The 21,429-nt window shown below is 39.6% G+C and overlaps 1 protein-coding gene across 19 annotated transcripts in view; it reads left to right on the forward strand.

Moving 5' to 3' along the window:
* LOC145543551 (uncharacterized) overlaps positions 1-21,429 on the forward strand; it is a 570,959-nt gene that overhangs the window by 295,255 nt on the left and 254,275 nt on the right. The window contains exon 4 of one of the 19 annotated variants that reach the window (XR_014080835.1): positions 15,180-16,667. The exons of the other annotated variants lie outside the window; for them this stretch is intronic. The gene's annotated coding sequence lies outside the window, so the exon portion shown is untranslated. Of the gene's footprint in view, positions 1-15,179; positions 16,668-21,429 lie in introns of those variants that run through there. 19 annotated transcript variants of the gene reach the window in all.

Below are 21,429 nucleotides of genomic sequence, written 5' to 3' on the forward strand. Positions count from 1 at the left end.
AATTAAAGCAATTTAGTCTTGAGAGAGTGAGAACTAAAAGAATTACTGTGAATTTTTTTTTTAATATCTGTGTTTGTATCTGCTTCCCTTGTGGCTCAGATGGTAAAGAATCCACCTGCAGTGCAGGATACCTGGGTTCAATCTCTGGGTTGGGAAGATCCCCTGGAGACCAGAATGGATACCCATACCAGTATTTTTGCCTGGAGAATTCCATCGCCAGAGGAACCTGGTGGGCTTGTATAGCATTTTTCATTTGCAAAGGATTTCATGAATATTGTATATTTTATTTTCTTTTTAGCCAAGTATTATTAGTTTATCTGATCCTTTCTGTGCATCTACTATGTGTGTCTACTTTTGGACAAGATGTTGAGAACAGAGGGAGCAAGGAGTGAGATTTCTCAAAAGACTCAACAGTTGCATTAAATAGTTTTTAGTGAGTACTGGGTAGGATTTGATGCTTACAAAAAGATTATATGTAATATATACATTATATAAGCAACTTTTAAAAATCGACATCTGTGATGCCACTATTCAATAGAGGAACCCAGAACATCATTAATAATGTTAAAGATATGAACATGCTCATCTCAGACCAGCACCCCCACACACATCTGTTTATACCCTATCTCCCACAGAGGTAACAACTACCTGAATGCTGAATTTATCTTTCCCTTACTATTCCTAAATAACTTAACCTCACACGGCTTTATTTCTAAACAAGATATTTTAAAATTTACTTGTTTTATTCCTTTATAAAAATGGTGTCACACTACACGTAGTCTTCTGAGAATTGCTTTTTTATCCAACAATGGATTTAAAATTTAACCATGTTGTTTTGTGTGAATAAAGTTCATTCACTTTCACTATTTTCTTATGTTCCATAGTGTGACTTGTCCACAATTGATGTGTCCATTCTCCTGTCTGTAGACATTTTGCTTGTTTTCAGTTTGGGGCTATTATAAGTAACATTGCAAAGAACATTCTTATACATATATACTAGTGCAAATAGGTATGTGCAAATTTCTCTGGGTGGAGTTTCTGGGCCATGGGGTAAATACTTATTCAGCTTAACAAGATAAATGCCAACCTATTTTCCAAAGGTTTACCAATTTACACTCTGTGAATAAATAGTGTATAAGGAGCATTCCCATTATTCTATGTTCTTAGCAACCCATTGTTTTCAGACTTTTAATTTTACCAATCTAGTGGATGTCCAGGGGCTTCCCTGGTAGCTCAGCTGGTAAAGAATCCACCTGCATTGCATTCCTGGGTCTGGAAGAGCCCCTGGAGAAGGGAATAGGCTACCCACTTGCATCTTCTTGGCCTTCCCTCGTGGCTCATACGGTAGAGAATCTACCTGCAATGCGGGAGACCTAGGTTCGATTCCTGGGTTGGGAAGATCCCCTAGAGGAGGGCATGACAACCCACTCCAGTATTCTTGCCTAGAGAATCCCCATGGACATACAAACACTGTTTAAGGTAAGTTTAAAGTAAACAGCATAATGATTTGACTTACTATATCATGAAATAACTACCAAAATACATCTAGTGAATATCCATCTCTCATATAGATACAACATTAAAGATATAGGAAAAAAGCATTTTTCTTGTGATGAGAATGAGTGGATTTTAAAAAGCAGATTAAATGATGCATTTTGCTGAATTTTACATCAGTCAAATGCTTCTGTATTAAAAGGCCTAAAATCTTTTATCTGAAGTCCTTGGAACCTTTGTTTTTCAGAGTTTAGAATTTTTCCATTTAAAAAAAATTAATACTCTGTACATGCTTCACGTTATATGACATCCACAACAGGACCTGGTACCACCCAGTAATCAAACACATTAAAATTTCTAAGGCAAAACATAGGGTCAGCATTCAAAAGGGGATTTTCAGAGCCCACAAATAGCATTTTACTGGTTTAAATGCCACCAACAGAGTTATGGAAATACTGTATTCACAGATTTTTTAAATTATAAAATTGTGGGTTAAAATTGTGAACCTGTAATTTTTTTAATGTGGAAATTTGAATCTGTAACTCCTTGGTCTCTTATATATTTTATTCATATTATGGTGCATCTTACTGATCTCCAAGAAAAACTATACTAGTTTACTATGTATTGGTGCTAATTTTAATGGCCCAGTGATTATCCTTGTGCCCTGAGGCCATAGAAATGTACAACTTATTCCTAGGAGAGGTATAGCTGAATCTTAACAGATAATAAAAACTGTTACAAAAATTAAGAACTGGGATTCTTCATTCAAGAGACTTATAAATTATTTATTTGCAATTTGTTTGGGGTTAAATTGCTAACATTTACAAAATATATATATTTTTTAATGTTAGAGGTTTGATAATGTTTCTTAAAAGGTGTTCTTCTCAGAGAGGGAAATGCATTGTAAAGCTGGTTTTGGAAATTCATACACTGTATTTAATGAAAACCTAAATAGAAAAGTGAAAGTTGTAAATAGAAAACGCTCAGTTGTTTTTAAGACCCTAAGAAGGTCTAAACTTTGAGGGCTCCTCTATGATGGCTCTCGTGCAGGAATAGTGTTAGGGAAGTCAGACAATCAAGGCAATCACTCCAATCCTTCAGTACATTTAAATTTAAATGAGCCAAATGTCTAACCTTATACTCCCAAGCTCCTTTGTGTGTGCTTGCGCATAAACACCGCCCTGCCCTCTCTGATCCTGTCACACCAGGAACTGCCAGGGCCAAGGCAGTGTCATTTTTTTCATCTTTAGATGTAACTTATGACTCACAACATCTTTTACCTGACTGTGGTGACCTGCCTCAGAGGTCATATTGTGCATTGAAAATCATGGCTTCAACATTCATGAACCCTATGCTGTAGGAAAGTTATTTCACCTCTCTGTGTCTCAGTTTACTCATCTGTAAAATTGGGTAATAACAAAGCCTAGTCCTTGTGGGTCTGTGAGGATTAAATTCTATTTGGTATGTGTTTGACTCACAGTAAGGGATATTTTCTTGTACACTTGTACACTATTATTCCAAACTTAAGCTAATTTTGAGGACCAGGCACCTCCTTAGGTCTTGGCAGTCATCTCGATGGTAAGCAGTAGCTTGTAGTAGAACAGTACTGCCAGGCACTATGTTCCCAATACACCTTCTGACACTTTCCAGCACCTTAGTTTTATTGCTGATATTATTTAACACTTAAGGCTGAACCAATGGGTTAACTCATGTTATGGAATTCTTTCCTTTGAATAATAATTCCTGCATTGTAAGTATCCTCAACTTACAAACAGATTGAGTCCCCAAAGTTTATTTGTATGTGACTTGTTTCCAGTTTGAAACACATTTTTCCATGGAGGCAATGTTTTAAAAGCAGTTAGGTGGCCAGACTGACACAAAAGGTGGTAAAGTTGGTATCCATCCCCTGGGCAGGAGGGGCTCACCCAAATGAAACAGCTCACTTAAGACCAGGATCCATCTGCTCAGAGGCTTCAGCAGGTGATGGGGTGGGGATGAGTTGGTGACTGAATCTTGGCATGATCTTCAACTAAGAGAGAAAGAAATTGGAAGTTAGGGAGAGGTTTGGTGGGTCCCAGCATCTAGTCACCATCTCAGATGGGAGAGGCATGAGCTATAAAAGAGACTGCCACCATCAAGATGATTAGAAACTTCTGAAACTTTGGTAACTTCGCTATGTTTTATTGCTCTGTACCAGTTTCCTCAGTGACTAGTTGGAAGTTGCTTAAAATCAAATGCTCTTGGAAGCCCCCAAAGCAGAAGGATGGGTAGGGGATTATGCTCCACTCTAAAGCTAACAGAAGGCTAAGCTTGAGTGGTGGGAGTGGGGGAGATGGAGAGAACCCAAAAGCATAACATGGGAGGTGTCCATTATAAAGAGGAAGAGAAAGCAATCTGCATGAATGTGTGTCACCAGTCTGCCAAACATGGTGTTCAAGAGGAAATACACTGACTTCCATGAACGATGAACCACATCTTCCTTTGTTGGTAACTTAAGAAAACAAATGGATGAGGTCACTTGAGACTCTCATCAGTTATGTTAAGTATTCATGTCTGCAGAAGAGTCTTACTTTGGTCCTTGCCTTTGATTGTGTATTTGAATCACCTGGGACTTTTTTTAATGTCCCCATTAAAACCCCTGTCCCCATGCCCGTGCTGTACCTCATACCAATTACTTTAGAATCCAGGGCACCAGAAGTTTTAAAACTCTCCAGGTGATTCCAATGAGCACCATATTTAGAAAACACTTTAAATATCAACCATTCCCAGGTGTCCTAAATTGAAGAATAAGATGGTGTGGCCTCCACAGAGCTCTGGAACACTTCAAACTTGAAGCCTCTTACCCAAATTTCCATTTATAATTAAATACCCCCTCCTCCAAAAAATTTGAGAATAGATTTAGTGAAGCTAATTTTTATGATTTCACATTATGAAATCATATTATGATTCTGTTTGCTAAGAAAGTAAATATAATTTCAACCACAGTGTTCATTAAATATGATGGCAAAATACTTCAAACATTTTATGTGCAAACTCAACATCCTAGAGATTAATTTGTCCCCACCATGTGCCAGGCACTGTGCTGGATGCTGGAGATAAAACAAATACAAATACAGGTGCAGTCCCTGCCAAATGGTAGCTTCAGGTTAGTGACCATCACAAGAGTCAGCAGGAAAAGCACTAGATGTAAACTGAGCCTGACCCCCGAGGCCTACCAAGAAGCAAGGAGTTATAGCCATGATGATTGAGTCTCCTGTTTTAAGTTACTATTTCTCCTGAATCACAAATATTGATCCCATGAATGTAGTATTGCTCAATAGGTGTAGCAGTATCTTGATGGCTGAATTATATTTATTAATGAATGACTTTCCATTTTCAGAGGTTTCATCAGCTGTCCTTCTGTTATATATACCTTTGAGATTGTACATAGGCATACTGGCCAGAGATGACTTGGTGCACATGGCTACTTGCTCACCACCACCCCTAGAATAATCACCTCCTCTGTTGATCTGCATTTTTAGGAGGGAGACGGGTGGTACTGCCTTCAGGAAAACCTGGTGTGATTAGTGTGTCTGCATCAAATCTCTTGTTTCCCAATTGCTTGAGGGGCTTAGGAACTGAGCGTCTTACATTATTGTAAGTATGTCATCTCTTTCTACTTTGACAAGGTTAGAATCTCTGGTGTCTATCAGCACAATCCCCAAGCTTCCTGAAATTTGTGTCATTAACCATGCAGTGGGGTCTGACTGCAGAAAATTCAGAGCACATTAAGCAGGCAGAAGCAGCCCAGGTCTTGAAAAAATCTCTGCATAGAAAACCAATGGCTCTGAATGATACTGTTCACATGTCTGACGTCCCATGCCCCTCTGCTATGCATTGCTGTAGAGGATTCTAGCCACATGACACATGTACTCCCCTTTTTCCCAGTCCCTGCCACACAAAGGGCTCCACATATACGTTATTAATATGATCAGTCCTGATGCTGCTGGGAACCACAGATTTCTGCAAAGATTTGCTCCTTCTTCAAGAACTGCATGAAAGGAGAAAGTATGCATACACAGGTAGCGAGTGAAACAAGCAATTGTCAGATAATCAGTCGTATTTTTATAGTCTCAAAGCTCTTTGCAAGCGTTTGCTCATTTAGAAAACAATCTCATGGGCTAAGGGAAACTAAGGAGGAAACAGTCCTTCAGTACAAAATATTGGGCTTTTCTGATCTATGCACACAAGTACCAGCATCCTGGCTTTAAACCAGGTCTAAACAATTCAGTATTGTTGCCTCACAGTTGTTAAAGGGATTTAACTGGTAATGGTATAAGGGCCACAAAACCACTAGTTGGGAAACAACATATGCAGCCTTTCAAATAAACTCTACGTAGTGGTGGTCTATGGCTGTTTGCTCTCAGAGCCATTCTTGACCCTCCCCTGCTCTGCTCTTTACTGTAGGGAATTGTGGGAACTACATCTCTGTGGTTCTCACGCCATCCAGTTAGGGGGGATGTCTGTCTCGAGGCTGAGACTGGCAGAGGGAAGAAGTCAAGATGTTGCTCTTCCTCAAGATGTTTCAGGTGGCATCTCCTTAGCACATATCTTCTCCACGGCGCCATAGCGTTCCAGACTTTCCCTTGCCAGTCCCGGCTCCTCTGAGCAATCCCACAGTGGTTCAGATCCACCTGGTGGCCCCAGGTCCCATGCTGCTCCAGGGATACCAGCTACATGCTTTGTCCCAAAATCCTAGGAGAATGAATACTTTCCTGTGCTTATTCATCTCTGGGTTGACTGTTTTGGGCCTCTTGTTGGTTCTGTCACCTAGGTAACAATTTCCTTGTGAGAGACTTCTTGTTTTGACATACCTGGAGTAGTTTCTCTTTCATTGGTGTTTTTATAGTTTATGGTTGTAACTCAATCATGTTATCTATGGTAAATCTCTAGCTACATTAAAAATGGAAAAGAATTGCTAATACGGGATGCATTGTGTCCCCCCCACAAATCCATATGTTGAAGTTCTAACCCCCAGTCAGGATGACTCTTAGTGGAGATAGTGCCTGTAAAGAGGTAATTAAAGTAAACTGAGGTTGTGTGGGTGGACTGTGATCTCATTCTGAGGTATACTTTTAAACAGTGGCTAGGACATAGACACAGAGGGCAGATGACCATCTACAAGCCAAGGAGAGAGGCCTCAGAAGAATCCAGATCTGACGACACCTTGATCTTAGACTTCTGGCTCCTAGAACTATGAAGAAATAAACTTCTGTTACTTAAGCCACTCAGACAGTGGCTTACAGATCCTAGCAAATGAATACAATTGCTTGTCTCTGAAATTTGGGGTGAACTAGTTAACTCTAAGCCCCAGTGTCCTCATCTGTAAAATGATGATAATTATAATACCCAGATTATTATGAAAATTAACTGAAAGAAGCTTATTATAGCACCTGCTGCAGTGCTTGATAAATAGTGGGTATCATTGGGAATATTCATGTATAACTAAAAATATGCTTATAATGTTAACTCTGGAGCCCACCTCACTGAGTATTAAAAAGGTCTTTAGATTGGGCCAACTGGCAAACATAAGCATTAAGGCTTTCCCCTAGATTCTCCTCTGGTCACTTCTTGTTTTCAGCTGCTATAGTAATTGCAAAGAGATCTTTAGCTCTATCATCAAATTTCCATCTTTAAAATACCAACATTATGCCTCAACTACAAATTCTCTATTGTTTTTTAATCTTGCTCCTGCCCTTTCCCATTTCTGTTCCTTGTTGCTTCTGATAAATCCATTCAAGGAAGGAATTGCATCTTGTCTCTTCTGCAATGTCCACTGGGTTTGTTTTGAATCAGCCAGAAAAAGCTTTCCCACTGGTTGCTGCCTAGAAGATTTTGCCCCAGGACTCAAATGCAGATCCTCTAGCACTGTTACCTACAAATATTCACACCATGGATATAAAAGAAACCACCTGCCTGAACCCTCTGCACCTGCAGCTGTGCTCAGCCAGTTCTCTGGATAGCAGTTTATCTATGTGGCCAGCTGTAGCCTCCTTATTCTGCTGCTTTTTACTCAGATCTTTCTCCTTCTGCAATGGTATATCTAATAACTTGGGCCACTCAGTTTCCTTTTCTACACTGGATTCCTGAGTCCCAGTATGGTGCAAAAGATTAATTGCTACCTTTTTATGGGGATATTTGTATTGTAGCAAGCCATTTAGTTTTCAGCTAAAGGAATAAAGCTCAAACTGTAATCTGGGGCACTAAGTGATAGGGAGAATATTTTGTTGTTGGTGGTGTTTAGTTGCTCAGTTGTGTCTGACTGTTTGCGACCCTATGAACTGTAGCCCACCAAGCTCCTCTGTCCAGGGGATTTCCCAGGCAAGAATACTGAAATGGGTTGCCATTTCCTCCTCCAGGGGATCTTCCTGACCCTTGGGTTGAACCCATGTCTTCTGCATTGGCAAGTGGATTCTTTACTGCTGAACCACCAAGGAAACCCAGGGAGGATATTTGGGGCACCATTAAATAAGAAATGTTACTTTTAAATCAAATTATGAAAAAAAAATCATTAAAAATCTAAAGAAAGATGCTTGATTTTTCTTAGCTGAAGTTTTAGGAGAATGAGATAAAAGTGGATGATCCCTTATAAAGAGGTATTTTTGATAAAGGCCTTCACTTCCACTGGGCTACAGTGGCTCAGATGGTAAAGAATCTGCCTGTAGTGCAACAGACCCAGGTTTGATTCCTGGATTGGGAGGATCCTCTGGAGAAGGGAATGGCAACCCACTCCAGTATTCTTGCCTGGAAAATTCCATGGACAGAGGAGTCTGGTGGGCTTACAGTCCATGGGGTCGCAAAGAGTGGGATACAACTGAGCAACTAACACTTTCACTTTTCCCCTTCCACTAATAAACCCAAGCTTGTATCTTCCATATGCATCTACATAATGTTTACAATCATCAAGTTATTATTAAATGTTTTCTGAGTGATTGATACTGTATGGCGAACTTCCCAGGGAAAGAAAAGGAAAAAGGAAAGTGGAATACAACCAAAGATGTCTAAAGCATTTTGATTATTCTATTTTAAAAGCAGAACTTTATCATCTTGTGATTGTTAACCTCCCAGTGGTTAGTTGCCATACAGTGCTAATTCTGTCCATGAAATGTGAAAATAAATGTCAATTCTTGAATCACGATCGTTAACCTTATAGCTACACAGATTATAATGGTTTTCTCTGTGCATCAGTCTCTGTTTGAAGGACCAGATGGCTTCTGCTAAATATCTAGCCTTCTATTAAATAATTTGCCTATTCCTGGGAAAAAGGTTCCAGAATTTTGTTTCCATGTTGTTTTCTCTACTTCTCCACTGGTACTGGACAGAATTCATTGTGCTCCTTCCATCTTGGTATGACTACAGAATTACCTACAGGGTGGGGGTACCTTATAAGAATCCTTGGCTGGTTAGAACTCTTTGCCATTGGATCCCAGGCTGAATTCCCTATCCAGATTATTTTCAAAGTAATATTCAAGAATAATAGAGTTGCTACTTTATGGTTTTGCTAAGCAAACTCACTTGATAAAATAATAAAGAAAATTATAAATCTTCTTGTACAGATCTGGGGAGAATCACATTCCCAAAGATGATTTCATTTAAAATGTGCATTTCAAACATGCATATTGCCAATAAGATTTCAACTTTCAATAGGTTATTGTTCTCTGTAATTTTTTTATTTTTGATTGGCATATGGTTTTCCATAGCCTAAAGGAAAGTTTTATCTTACTTTTCAAGAAGCAAAACAAAGTGTCATTCTTCAGATGTAGTTGTCCACCCCCGCCACCTCTTTCTCTCCTCCAGCCCTTCCTCTCTCTCCCTTTTCCTCCGATCTACCATGGATGTGGTTTGGTTTGCCACAATTGAGCAGTCTTAAAAATACAAAATATGAACTCTAAAGAAAATATTAAATTTGAGAAAGTAACACATTTGCTTAGTTAAAAGGACAAAGGATTAAGAAAAAACACCCAATGTTGCTGCTTCCAATATTCCTGAAAGCTCGTCAAACCATAAGTAATCATTAGTTAAATCCATTTCACCTGTAACCTGCCTTGACTAATCAAGGTTATTTCAATCTTTGCTACAAAAGGTTGCATGCACTCTGAGCGGCATGGAGCCTAAACAATAAGATGTTTGCCCCAGTTGTTTTATAAGTATTCAGAGTCAACTTATGTAGCCTAGTTTGAGCTGAGCTGGTTAAGACTGTATAGGACCACCAACCCTCCAACTGGGCATGCCTAAATGTCCCCTTGATGACCTTTCAACATCAGAGGGCCAGAAACTCCGCCACCAAATCCTGCTAAGCACTTTCAAGTGTAGCTTAGTTACACCTGCTCAGAGCAACGATTACTGTACCTTGTTCCAGTCACCTTCCCTGTGATTCCCACACCCCCTATGCCCCAGACCTTTATTCTGCTTCTTTATTCTTTATTCCATAAATAATCCAAGCCCCTTCCTTAGGGGAGGCAGATCTGAGACTTGTTCTACTGCCTCCTGGCTTGGGTTGCCTTGTGAATAAACCTCAGCATCTCAGCAGGTAGGGCAAAATGGACCTGGTTCAATAACATTAACACATAGCTCACAATCCTAATAACTTGTACAAGAACATTGCCTCTTGGCCTATAGTCATGTTCATTCATTGAATAGCAGTATGGCCTTGTTATAAAGACTCATTCAGTAATTCATTATCAATTCAGTTATCAACATGTTATAAAATAAATAAAATACCAATAGAAATATAATACCATAGACTTGTGAGGTATCAGGAGATACCACTGGCTTCTAACATAAAACACTGATGTAGCATGAAATTAAAAGATGCTTACTCCTTGGAAGGAAAGTTATAACCAACCTAGACGGCATATTAAAAAGCAGAGACATTACTTTGTCAACAAAGGTCCGTCTAGTCAAGGCTATGGTTTTTCCAGTGGTCATGTATGGATGTGAGAGTTGGACAGTGAAGAAAGCTGAGTGCCGAAGAATTGATGCTTTTGAACTGTGGTGTTGGAGAAGACTCTTGAGAGTCCCTTGGACTGCAAGGAGATCCAACCAGTCCATCCTAAATGAAATCAGTCCTGGGTGTTCATTGGAAGGACTGATGTTGAAGCTGAAACTCCAGTATTTTGGCTACCTGATGCGAAGAGCTGACTCATTGGAAAAGACCCTGATGTTGGGAAAGATTAAAGGCAGGAGGAGAGGGGGACGACAGAGGATGAGATGATTAGATGGCATCACTGACTCAATGGACATGAGTTTGGGTAAAATCTGGGAGTTGGTGATGGACAGGGAGGCCTGGCGTGCTGCGGTTCATGGGGTCACAGAGAGTCAGACACGACTGAGCAACTGAACTGAACTGAACTGATCTAGCTTCATTGTTTTCTAATATTCCATTTAAATCTCCTAACAACCCTTGAGATATGTGCCATTGTCCTAATTTTAAAGATGAGAAAGTAAAGTTCAGAAAATCAAAATAAATCAATGGCTAAGACTGACCTCCTTACTTACAGTCTGGCAGTAGACCACCTCTCATCTGCTCCCTGGCTTAAAATTTTTTAGTAGATTCTCCTGACCTTTAGAACAAAGTCTGTGCTTACTACCACGTGTTTCAAGATCCTTCATGATCTGGCCCCAGTTCTTCTCAGACAGCAGACCTTCCCACCCCCAACCTCTAACTCCACTCTCAGTCATACTAAACTTCTTTCCATCCATGAATGTACTGTGCTTACTTTTTCCCCTGGGATTGTGCTCATGCTTCTCTGTGCCTAGGCCACCCTGGAACACACCTCCCCTGCCCTCCTCCACGCCCTGGTTAATTCTTGCTGGTCCTTCAGATCTAAACTTAGGTATCACTTCCTTCAGGAAGCCTCCTCTGACTTGTTAGGTGACCCCCTGTTAGATCCTATGCCCTCTATCGTGTCACACACGCTGCCTTGTAACTGCCTGCCTTCCCTCCCTTGCTGGTAAATTCTGGGAAGGCAGAAACTGAAAGTGTTAGGTTCTCATGATGTCTATGCCAGTGCCTTGTATAGAGTAGAGAATAAGTGTTTGTCAAAGAACTGGATAATTAAGAGAATGACACTTGTATTTGGAAAACTTTGTTTTAATGACAGCACAGTAACAATTCTGTGGCAACTACTTCTGAAAATACACCATTTAGGATGGCATCTAGCAGCATGTTAGGGGATGTTCAAAGGTAAAGCACAGTATGGCTTTCTGAACCACCCATTTTACTTGATGATAAGTAGTTTAAAATATTAATTTTAACAAAGTTACAAATATGTTATACAGACTAATACACAGTGCATAGGAAGCTTTATGATATCAAGGTTGTAATCATTTGGAGGCAGGTTTTAAGATGGGTAAGGTCAAACTTCTTAAACTCCAAAGGAAACTATGTGCTTTAAGGAATATTTGAAGGTAACAGTTCAGCATCAGATAAAATTATTCAAAAGAAGTCCATATAACCAATCATCAGGAAAACTACAGAAAGAATTCCTAATTTGTGCAGAAGACCAGAATCTTTCCTTCTAGTGTAAAGATTATACAGATATCCAACAAAAAAGCTGAATAAACAGAGATTGTTTCTATCTGGTTAGGTTTATCACAAATGCAACCTATGCAAAGCTTTTTGTGTTTGTTTTCAAAATAGGATTATATTAGTTGTTTCAGATTTCCACTAGTCCGTATTTGGTACAAAAAAATTAAATAATACATTCCTGTGCAAAGTGAAATTTCCTCAGATCTAGCTTCATACAAAGTTTTCAAATGTCTTATACTATTAATGGGATCACACTCTGACTATTCTGTGACTTTTTCCCCATATATAATATATATATATATATATATATATATATATAATATATCGGTTCAGTTCAGTTCAGTTGCTCAGTCATGTCCGACTCTTTGCGACCCCATGAATTGCAGCACGCCAGGCCTCTCTGTCCATTGCCAACTCCCGGAGTCTACCCAAACTCATGTCCATCGAGTCGGTGATGCCATCCAACCATCTCATCCTCTAAATTAATAATTAATTAATAATATAATTAATATATATCTTAATATATATATGTATAATATCATGGGCCTCTTTTCATGAAAATACAATAGATTTTGTTTATCCTTTTAAACTGTTGCAGAGTATTATACTGTCTGGGTGTAGTTTAGTGAATTTAGCCAGTTCTCTATTGATGGACGGTTGCTTTGATGCATTGTTTGGAATTGCAAACATTTAAAAATTAGTTTTAAACTCACTTTATCAAAAGATTTACCATGAAACAGATTAGGCCTCCATCCTGAAGTTCTGGTACACCAGTGAACACTGAACAGTGCGTTAGGGAACTTTCAAAGCCGTAGGCACAGTGTGTCTTCCTGGACCATCCATTTTATTCAATGATAAATAATTCAGAATATTAATATCTCTTCTTAAAAATTCAGTTGTATCTAGAGGAATACAAGAAGTATACAGAACTTTATGGCAAAAGAAAGACTTCAAAGACATTCCTCATTTTGTGTTAGGGGTTCAAGCCCCCAAAGAAAAGTTGTCTTTCTTCTGCCACAATGGATAGTTCAGTGGAAAAATTTGAAAAGTGCTTGTTTAAGATCTTGAAATCTTTCAAATGCCTAAGAGAATTCCATACAAACTGGGGACTAATTATAATGGCTGAACTAGGCTCTTAAAATAGAAATCAGCCAAGAGCTCTCAAGATGGGCTCCTCAAAGTTAATATGGGGACACGGAGGAAAGGAGGGGGCAGGAGAGCAGAATGAGCCTTTCTCAGTTAGCCTAATAGCTGGATCAAGTCCAGGTACAAAAATTGGCTTGTGTGACAACTCAGACCAGAGTAATTCTCTATGCTCACAATGGGAAACATAAGGTTATCTTTACTGTGGGTTTTTGTGCTTCTTTTAAAAGGAAGTCTCATTTTTGTGAGGCTAATAGACTTTTCAAGTAGTGCATTCTTAACTAGAAAGCCAAAGTTCAATCATAGCCTATTCATTTATCTTATTTTATTTGAATAGGAAACTTAAAAGCCCTAATGAGAGAACACTTGAAAAGACAGGTAAACTCTTGTTAATAATTCCAGCAAGTGAGAGGATTTACCCAAGCATCCTTTTTCTCTTGCTTGATTCCTTCTGGTGCTTTTAGACCAATGGTACAATTTAGTAGAGTTTCCCATCTTCCTAAGCACCTTCCATTCGGCATGTGCCAAAAATAGTTGTTTGTTACTATGCATGGATATTTTTGTTCTCCACACTAAGCCTAAAGAGCAGAGGTGAATTATGATTAAAAAGGAACTGTTTTGCCTGTCAGAACACTAAAACAGCCTTTGAGTTCTGAAGGATTTTAAGACTGAGCTCTAAAATCCTACAATATGCATCTAAAATAATCTTTACCTAAAAGCAAAAGTACTGGCCGACTGACCTCCAGCTTTTACTACTTGGAAATATCCCTTAGTGCATAACAGTATTCAATGTAAGTGCATTTATTTCCAACTGTTTTCATTTTTAAATCATCACTCTAGGTCAGGTAAGTAGATTCAATAAAAATGAACATACCATTCATTATATTTTGTGAACCTGCATAGCTGAACACAAAAATATTCAGTATAATTAGGCTGTCTAATATTTGCTTGAAATGTGTGTCATGCATTGTCATATGCTAATTGTGCATAATTAATGTTAACTATTCATGGGCACAAGAATGAGTTAATGAGTTAATGAGTTTTAAAGTAAAACTCATATACAAAAAAAGATGAAAAAAACCTCCCCCTACAAATGTAAGAACAAATCTTTTATTCTCTAAGGCATGTTAAAAAGATTATAAAGGAATTGACCATTTTGATATTAGGATGTATACAGTAAATAACATGTGTAAAAATGCAGTCGTTTTAGGTCCCCTGGGGAAAACAGCAGTAATTCTTCCTCATGTGAGAAGCATGGGAAGAATGCCATCAAAAGAGGCTCAATCAATGTATTATCTTCAGAGCAAACAAGGGAGCTATACGTGAGGGCTGTGGATGGATATTATAGATGAGGGATTCTGTTGTCATAACCACTTGGAAAATCCGGCAGGATGCACATCCAATTCATAAAATAAATAGTCAACTTATTATTCAGGTTTCACTCAAATTTTGGTGAGGTTGGCAAAATTTGTCTCCGTGGAAATATACTGTGAACTCAAAGAAAAAGGCTCGTTTTGTTTAAGAGGCAGCTCTCCCCAGAATTGAATAGAAAGCAGGGAGTTAAGTGCCTCATCCCCCAACTTTCATTAACCCTCAGACTAACAGGAAGGCTGTATACATTGCCACCTCTGTGTCCCTTTTTCCCTTGGAAGTACTGAAGTGAAGCCAGAATAAGTATCTTGCTTAACATGAATACACTGTTCGGTCAGGGACTGCTGAGAGAACCCTACACTTCTAGCTCTCTGCTAGTCTAACGTGTCTCCCAGCTCGCTCTCCCTAGGCACCCAATTTCAGATAATCTATGCGCTCCTTTACTTTATCTATTAGCTCAACCATATGTTGCTGGGTTTCTTTCTTTTTTTCTTTTTTAAGAATCTTGTAAGACTCCCTTTTCCCTGCTAAACTTGTCATTAATACTCTTAACCTGATAATTCTAGCTCTTGATCTTCCAGAACAGGGTTGTTCTTTCCAGGTGCGGTCATGTGGATTGCTTTGGTCTACCAATGTGACTGGAAGAGTCAAAGAGCAAACTCTTTAAGAAGCTGAGTGTGATCTGCCACGCTGCTCAGGTGATCATTAGAAACGGACACCAAATGAAGGGGCTGGGGAATCCTCCATCAGCCAGGATTCCCTAGTAATTACAAGGAGCCTTCCTGCTGAACATCTGTGGACATGTGTGAGCAGGAGATAAATGTTGTTAGTTCACTTGACATTTGGGGGTTGCTTGTTACTGCAGCATAATCCAACATATCCTGAATGATACATGTACAAAACTAAAGCTAAGCTTCTTTCACTTGACACTGCCTGTGCTGTTTCTCTTGCCTGGATTCCTCCAAACAATTGTAGGGTTAGCTAGGTAGAGGGGGTGAGCAGGTAACAGGTATCAGAGGGCTCAGAAGGTCTTATTTCATACTGGTCTCACTTTCATATGGGCCCTTAAGCTTAGACATTTATCTCATCTTCAAATAAGTCAACACATGCAATCACAGGGATAACTGGTAAGGATCAAAGATGGTATTCATACACCTTTTTAAACCAGATGACTCCTATAGATGGACTAGACATAAGCGTATTTTGTAACCTAACAGTTATTCCCATGACTACAATTTTATTATGTTGCATTTTCTATGCAGAAAGCATGCAAAGTAAACATTAAAATATACTTCAATTTTTATAGCCTTGCTTTGAAATTTCCTATTTTCTTTCTTTTTCTGTCATTATATACTAGCATCCTTTAAAAAATAGTAAAGGTCAGGGCTTCTTTCATCAGTGAAAATCTTTGGAAAATCATCCCTTACCTCTTTACCAGTGAAAATTTCATTATCCTGGAAAAGGCACAAATGCATAAGCTCAAGTGGCCCCTCCTCTGTGAAGCCTCCCTTAACATATATTACTCTTCCTTTTTTATCCATCAGCATTTTGCTTGTAACTCTGCCTTTTATGACATTCAGCCTGTCATTACAGATGAATGGTATTTACATGTCTACACCCCCCAATCAGATTGCTCTAAGTGGTTGACAGTATCCTGCTTATATCTGCATCCCTCATGGCTCCTAGCACAGTGTCTGGACAGTAGAAAGCAATATAAGTTGAACTTAATTGAGGATATTACAGACACCTAATAGTTACAAAGATTGGAAAAACTGGTAAGACAAAAACCTTTTCTAGGGAATATACTCCATTCTCATTGCAACCAGGTGCAAATTTTGTGTAAATATTATATACAGATGGTCTCTTCCAAAGAACAGAGAGGCGGAATCCTAAAGAAAAACATAATGGCATGAGCTATAGTCTGATTTTGTAGGCAAGTTCAAAATCCTTTATCTAAAACCTTGGATCAGATATGTTTGGGAATTTAAAAATTATCTAGAGTTTAGAAACATAATGTGGTGCATAAAAGTATGTAACATCCCCAAAACATTAATATTTCTGCAGAGAAATATACAAATATTCACAAAAAGTGGAAGAAATACAGATATAAGTAGCCTTGTGTTGGTTTGGGTCAGGTTTTGCTGCCAAATAAGTTTCCAAAAGTTTAAGATTTCGGAGTTTTAAGAATTGTAGGTGAGTTATTATTAAAACTTTATTACTAATGTTTATCTAGTACACAGAGAAATCCTGATGGTTGTGGGAGATAATCTTTACCCAGTCTATCTTTATCAAATTTTAATTTCAAATTTTTTATTGCCAAAATACTCTACAATTTTTAAACAATAAGAAATGGAATTTAAAATATGCCATTGTTCAAGATTTTTTAATTAGAAGTTTAAACTCTTTTAAAAAAGGGGTCTCACTAACAAAATATTGATATATGGACTAGATCCAAATAAGAATGTCTTGTGTGGAATGTTATAGTCCTTTTTCAGGCATATATTAGTTAAGCACTAAAAGATACTAGTTAGAGGTTTAGGTCCTGTAAAAACATATCCTGGGAGTAATATAAAATATTTCCTCTGGGTACCAGGCACATTCTTGCAGTGAGTGTACAAGGCTTCCCTGGGTCACTGGAGGAGAGCTATGTGACAGCATATCTGAGATGGTGTGCATGCACACAAACACACACAAATTTGCAAGTGGTTTGCCATAAAGGTAAATTTAACAAGAAAAAAAAAATCTGAGTGGTACAAATGAAATGTTCTCTACAAACCTATTTCAAAGACACACCATACTGACCATATTCTCTTCAATTTATCTCAACCAGGACAACTAGTGTTGACTTCATAGTGTTCTGCAGGCAAAGAGCGTGAGTAGTCTCACTAACAAACTCACTCACGTGTGGGGAGGAGCAGGAGGGGAATAACAGAATCTAACGTGATATGGTCTAAGCTCTTTTGTGTTTAGTCTAGTTTCACTTGGTGTGTAACAGAGCCCTTGCACCTATACACGGTGGATTAGAGTTCCCAGTGCAGAACCACTGTGCCCAACACCCCAATTTGGCCGTCTGTGTACAGAAATGCTGCATCTGGCCCTTCTGTCTGGAGCCCTGTGAGCTGCACAACTGTGTCTGACCCAAAAGAACCCCGCCCCCTTCCCGCAGAAGAGATCCTATAAATCAGCCCCAAATACTTGGGGAGAGCATGTGCTCTGGAGCTCACACTTCTCTCTTCTTAGATCAAGGAATCAAGCTTTCCTTTGCTTCTGAACCAAACTACGTCTCTTTCCATCTCAAACACTTGTTGGGGGCCAAATGGGCAGGTTGTATAGCAGTAGTGCCAAAAAGAATGCCTGAAAGGTTTTCAAAATTTCCAAAAACATTTCAGGTAGCTTTTCATTCCTGTTTGGCTAGAAGTCCCAGGCTTGGGGAACCAAGCTAATTAGTAGGACTTCTTGATGAAAATCCTAGTCTGGTGGCTTTTGAGAGTTCTCAAGGCATGGATCCGTGGAGCCAGGGCTCTGAAGTAAATGTAGCAAATGCAGGTTGTTCTCCTTGGGAACCTCTGCAAATGTCCAAATCAGCTCTGGAGGAATAAGGGTGAAACCCTTGGCAGGCAACATTTTTGAATGTATAATTTCCCAAAAAAGACATACATCTACCATATAACTAAAACCAAAAGATCAGGTGCACGATAATAAACTTTACTACCAATGAGTTCTGAGCACCTTGAAGATGAAACATTCAAATCTTTTCAGAAGTTCAATGATTTTGCTCATTAAACTTAACTTCCAATGTCCTTTTATACCAGAAAAACTTAGAAGTCTTCTTGGGATGAGGATCAGTCTAATCTAAGTCCTGCAAGCAAGGAAGCTGGGGTGGATGGGATGGAAACAGATTCTGGGAGGAAGGCCCTGCATGGAAACGTACTTTTTCAGCTGTTTCATTTGGGAACTGTTGGAGGTTTAGTTGCTAAGTTGGGTCCCACTCTTGCGACCCCACCAGGCTCCTCTGTCCGTGGGATTTCCCAGCAAGAATACTGGAATGGGTTGCCATTTCCTTCTCCAGGAGATCCTCCCAACCCAGGAATAGAACCCACGTCTCCTTCAGTATAAGCATCCTCTTTACTATTTGGCTAATGACCCAGCTGCTCTGAGACTTGACTGAACCGTACATCCCCACCAGCTGTGGTCGAAGACAAAGATGGAGAGCCCCACACCAAGGCCTCCTGCTGTGGGCCAGAGCTCCTGGCAGGAGCAGGGGGGCACTTGTGGCTGCCATTGCTGGGGGCAGCATGAGGCTCTTATTTTCAAAGGGCGAGAGCTGGGTCTGGTGTTTACAGCAGAATCTTTCAGTCTTTCTTTGCCCTGAGAACTAGCAGGGAACACCACACCTTTGTCTTTCCCAACTTCTGAAATAAGGGACCAGGTTTACAAGTTCAGTCAAGGTGAAGTGAAAAGTAGGGGGCAGTCAGGGTTGGTGTGTTGGCACAGGCTCCAGCCCCGAATCTGCTTTGGGCCTGAGCCTTCCCCATTTGTGCCTAAGTTTATTGTTCAGGTGCACACGATGCAGGTTTAACCAGGTTAGGGGGTCCCCGGAGGCTCTCCCAGCCCGTCCTCCACCCCTTCTGAGTTGCTCCCTCTATCCCCAGAACTGCCTGAACCCTGGGTGGTAATGGTCTGCCGGCAGTTATAGTTGTTGATCTTATAATTGAAATTTAAAAGGGGCTCACAGCTGTCAGGAACGGATTTAACAGGGTGTCTCTGTTCCAATATTGCATGCGGCTGCCACTTTGTAATTGTGTGGTGTGTTTACGGGCGTCACAAAGAAGGGGGAAGGAAGGAAGCAAATAAAGAAACCCCTCGGAACTGTTTGTAGGATTTGAGCCCCCAGGGCAGGAAGATATGTTGGCCAACAGTCTAAAATAACACTGCTAAACCAGCAGGATCTGTGGTTTGGGAGATTGGGCTAAACAACATTATAGTTTTTGCACCTACTTGATAATTCAAAGTTTGAGGATGGTATTTGAATGTCCTTCACTACTATTGTGCATAAGGCTGTCCTCTGTGATATCTTCACTGGAGACTAACCCTCATGTAAAAACTGTCCTCTGCTTAAAGCATTGTTTTTCCTCTGATTTCTATGAGATTTGCTATTAATGATGCCATGTCCTTGGCCACCTTTTACTTGTATTTCTAAGGTAATTCTTTGCTCTATCTTTTTACTTCTAACCTTTCTCTGTCACTTTGTCTGGATTTACAGTTAAATGGGAGGAGGGGAGCTTGGCCTCTCCCCAAGGTCATAAGTAGTAAGTTTGAGCTCGCTGATCTCATCTTGTTTCATGCTTTCTGGGTTTTATTCATTCCTGCTGTTTTACTAGTCCTCTCTCTTTTGCTCACTTCATGCAGTGGTTTCCTTTTCTCTCTTAACTCTAGCATTTTGCTATAATTATGCTATAATTTAACGTCGATAGCCAGAGATTAAAGTGTGGATTTTGAAACCCTTACTCCCTGTGATCACTTATTTAAAAGACAAGTGAATTTATTTCGGCCTCAGTCATCATCTTTAATTATTCCTACTCCTCTGTGGCTCAAGTTGGTCCATTCTTTAATTTTTAACCTGCTGTGTTTAGAGGGGATGATGGGAGTGCTTCCAGGCAGAAAGAAGTGTTCCAATCCTGGGTACAGCTCACCAACTGTGTCTCTGAACAAGTCAGCTAACATCTCTTTCATTCTCATTTCCTCTTGTGTAAAGTAAAGAAAATAATGTATTTTTCTAAGGCTCCTGTAAGGATTGAATGAAATATTGCTATTGTTTCATTTCTAAGTTGTGTTTGACTCTTTTGCAACCCCATGGACTATAACCCACCAGTTTCCTCTGTCCATGGAATTTCCCAGACAAGAATACTGGAGTGGGTTGCCATATCCTTCTCCAGGGGATCTTCCCAATCCATGGATCAAGCAGGCAGATTCTTTACCACTGCACTACCTGGGAAACACTGAATGAAATGACATCCATATAAACCCAGTGCAGGATTTCATGTCCAATCACTATCTATTTATTGTTACTGTTATTGGAGTATTAACTCAGAAACCCAGCCCCTGCCATATAGCCTCTGTCTTTCCAAATACATTTTGTTTTTATTTGTTAAGCTAAGAGGACTTAACAGTTAGAAGGATTCTTGTTAAGCCCTGAATGCATAGAAGCACTCCTTTATGAATTGAAGCAATGTGTCTTTTGGCTAGGTGCTTTCCTAGGCCTGGAGGAGGAAGGAAAAGTTGGTTGACTGCTTTAATTAATAAATCTAGTCCCTATTGAAATCTCTGCTTCCTGTGAAACAGCTGTTTCCTCCTTTCAAAATCCAGTTCCACAGGCAACCCAGGGTTCCTCTGAATTCTTACACTGACCAAGGTCTTTTAGCCTTCGGTTGCTCCCTGTAGAGAGAAGCACTGGCTTAAATCTGGAGACTTGAGAGTAGTGAGGGTTCAGGGAACTGATTCTGCCACTAAATATCCGTGTGATCAGTAATGACTTCCTTTAGGGCCCATTTCTTCTTGACCATGGAGCCAAATTAGTTCAAACTTGTTAATAAACAATAGATTTTTTTCAACCAGCCTCATCAGAAAGCTTTGATTACTGGCTGAATGTTCTGCTGAATAGCCTATAACAGATCTAAATTCAATTCAACCTAAAAACCATTTGCTGTGTGCCTACTACATGTCAAGAACTAGGGGAACTTCAGAAATAAGCACTTACAAAATGGACACATTCAAAACGACCTGTTCCTGGGAATGTCATGAGAGCACAGAGGCAATGCAAAGACAATGCATATACAGATGCTGGCACGGCC

Source organism: Giraffa tippelskirchi, chromosome 3, assembly GCF_054371585.1.
Source record: "Giraffa tippelskirchi isolate mGirTip1 chromosome 3, T2T-mGirTip1v1.2.pri, whole genome shotgun sequence".
In the NCBI taxonomy this organism is placed as follows: domain Eukaryota; kingdom Metazoa; phylum Chordata; class Mammalia; order Artiodactyla; family Giraffidae; genus Giraffa; species Giraffa tippelskirchi.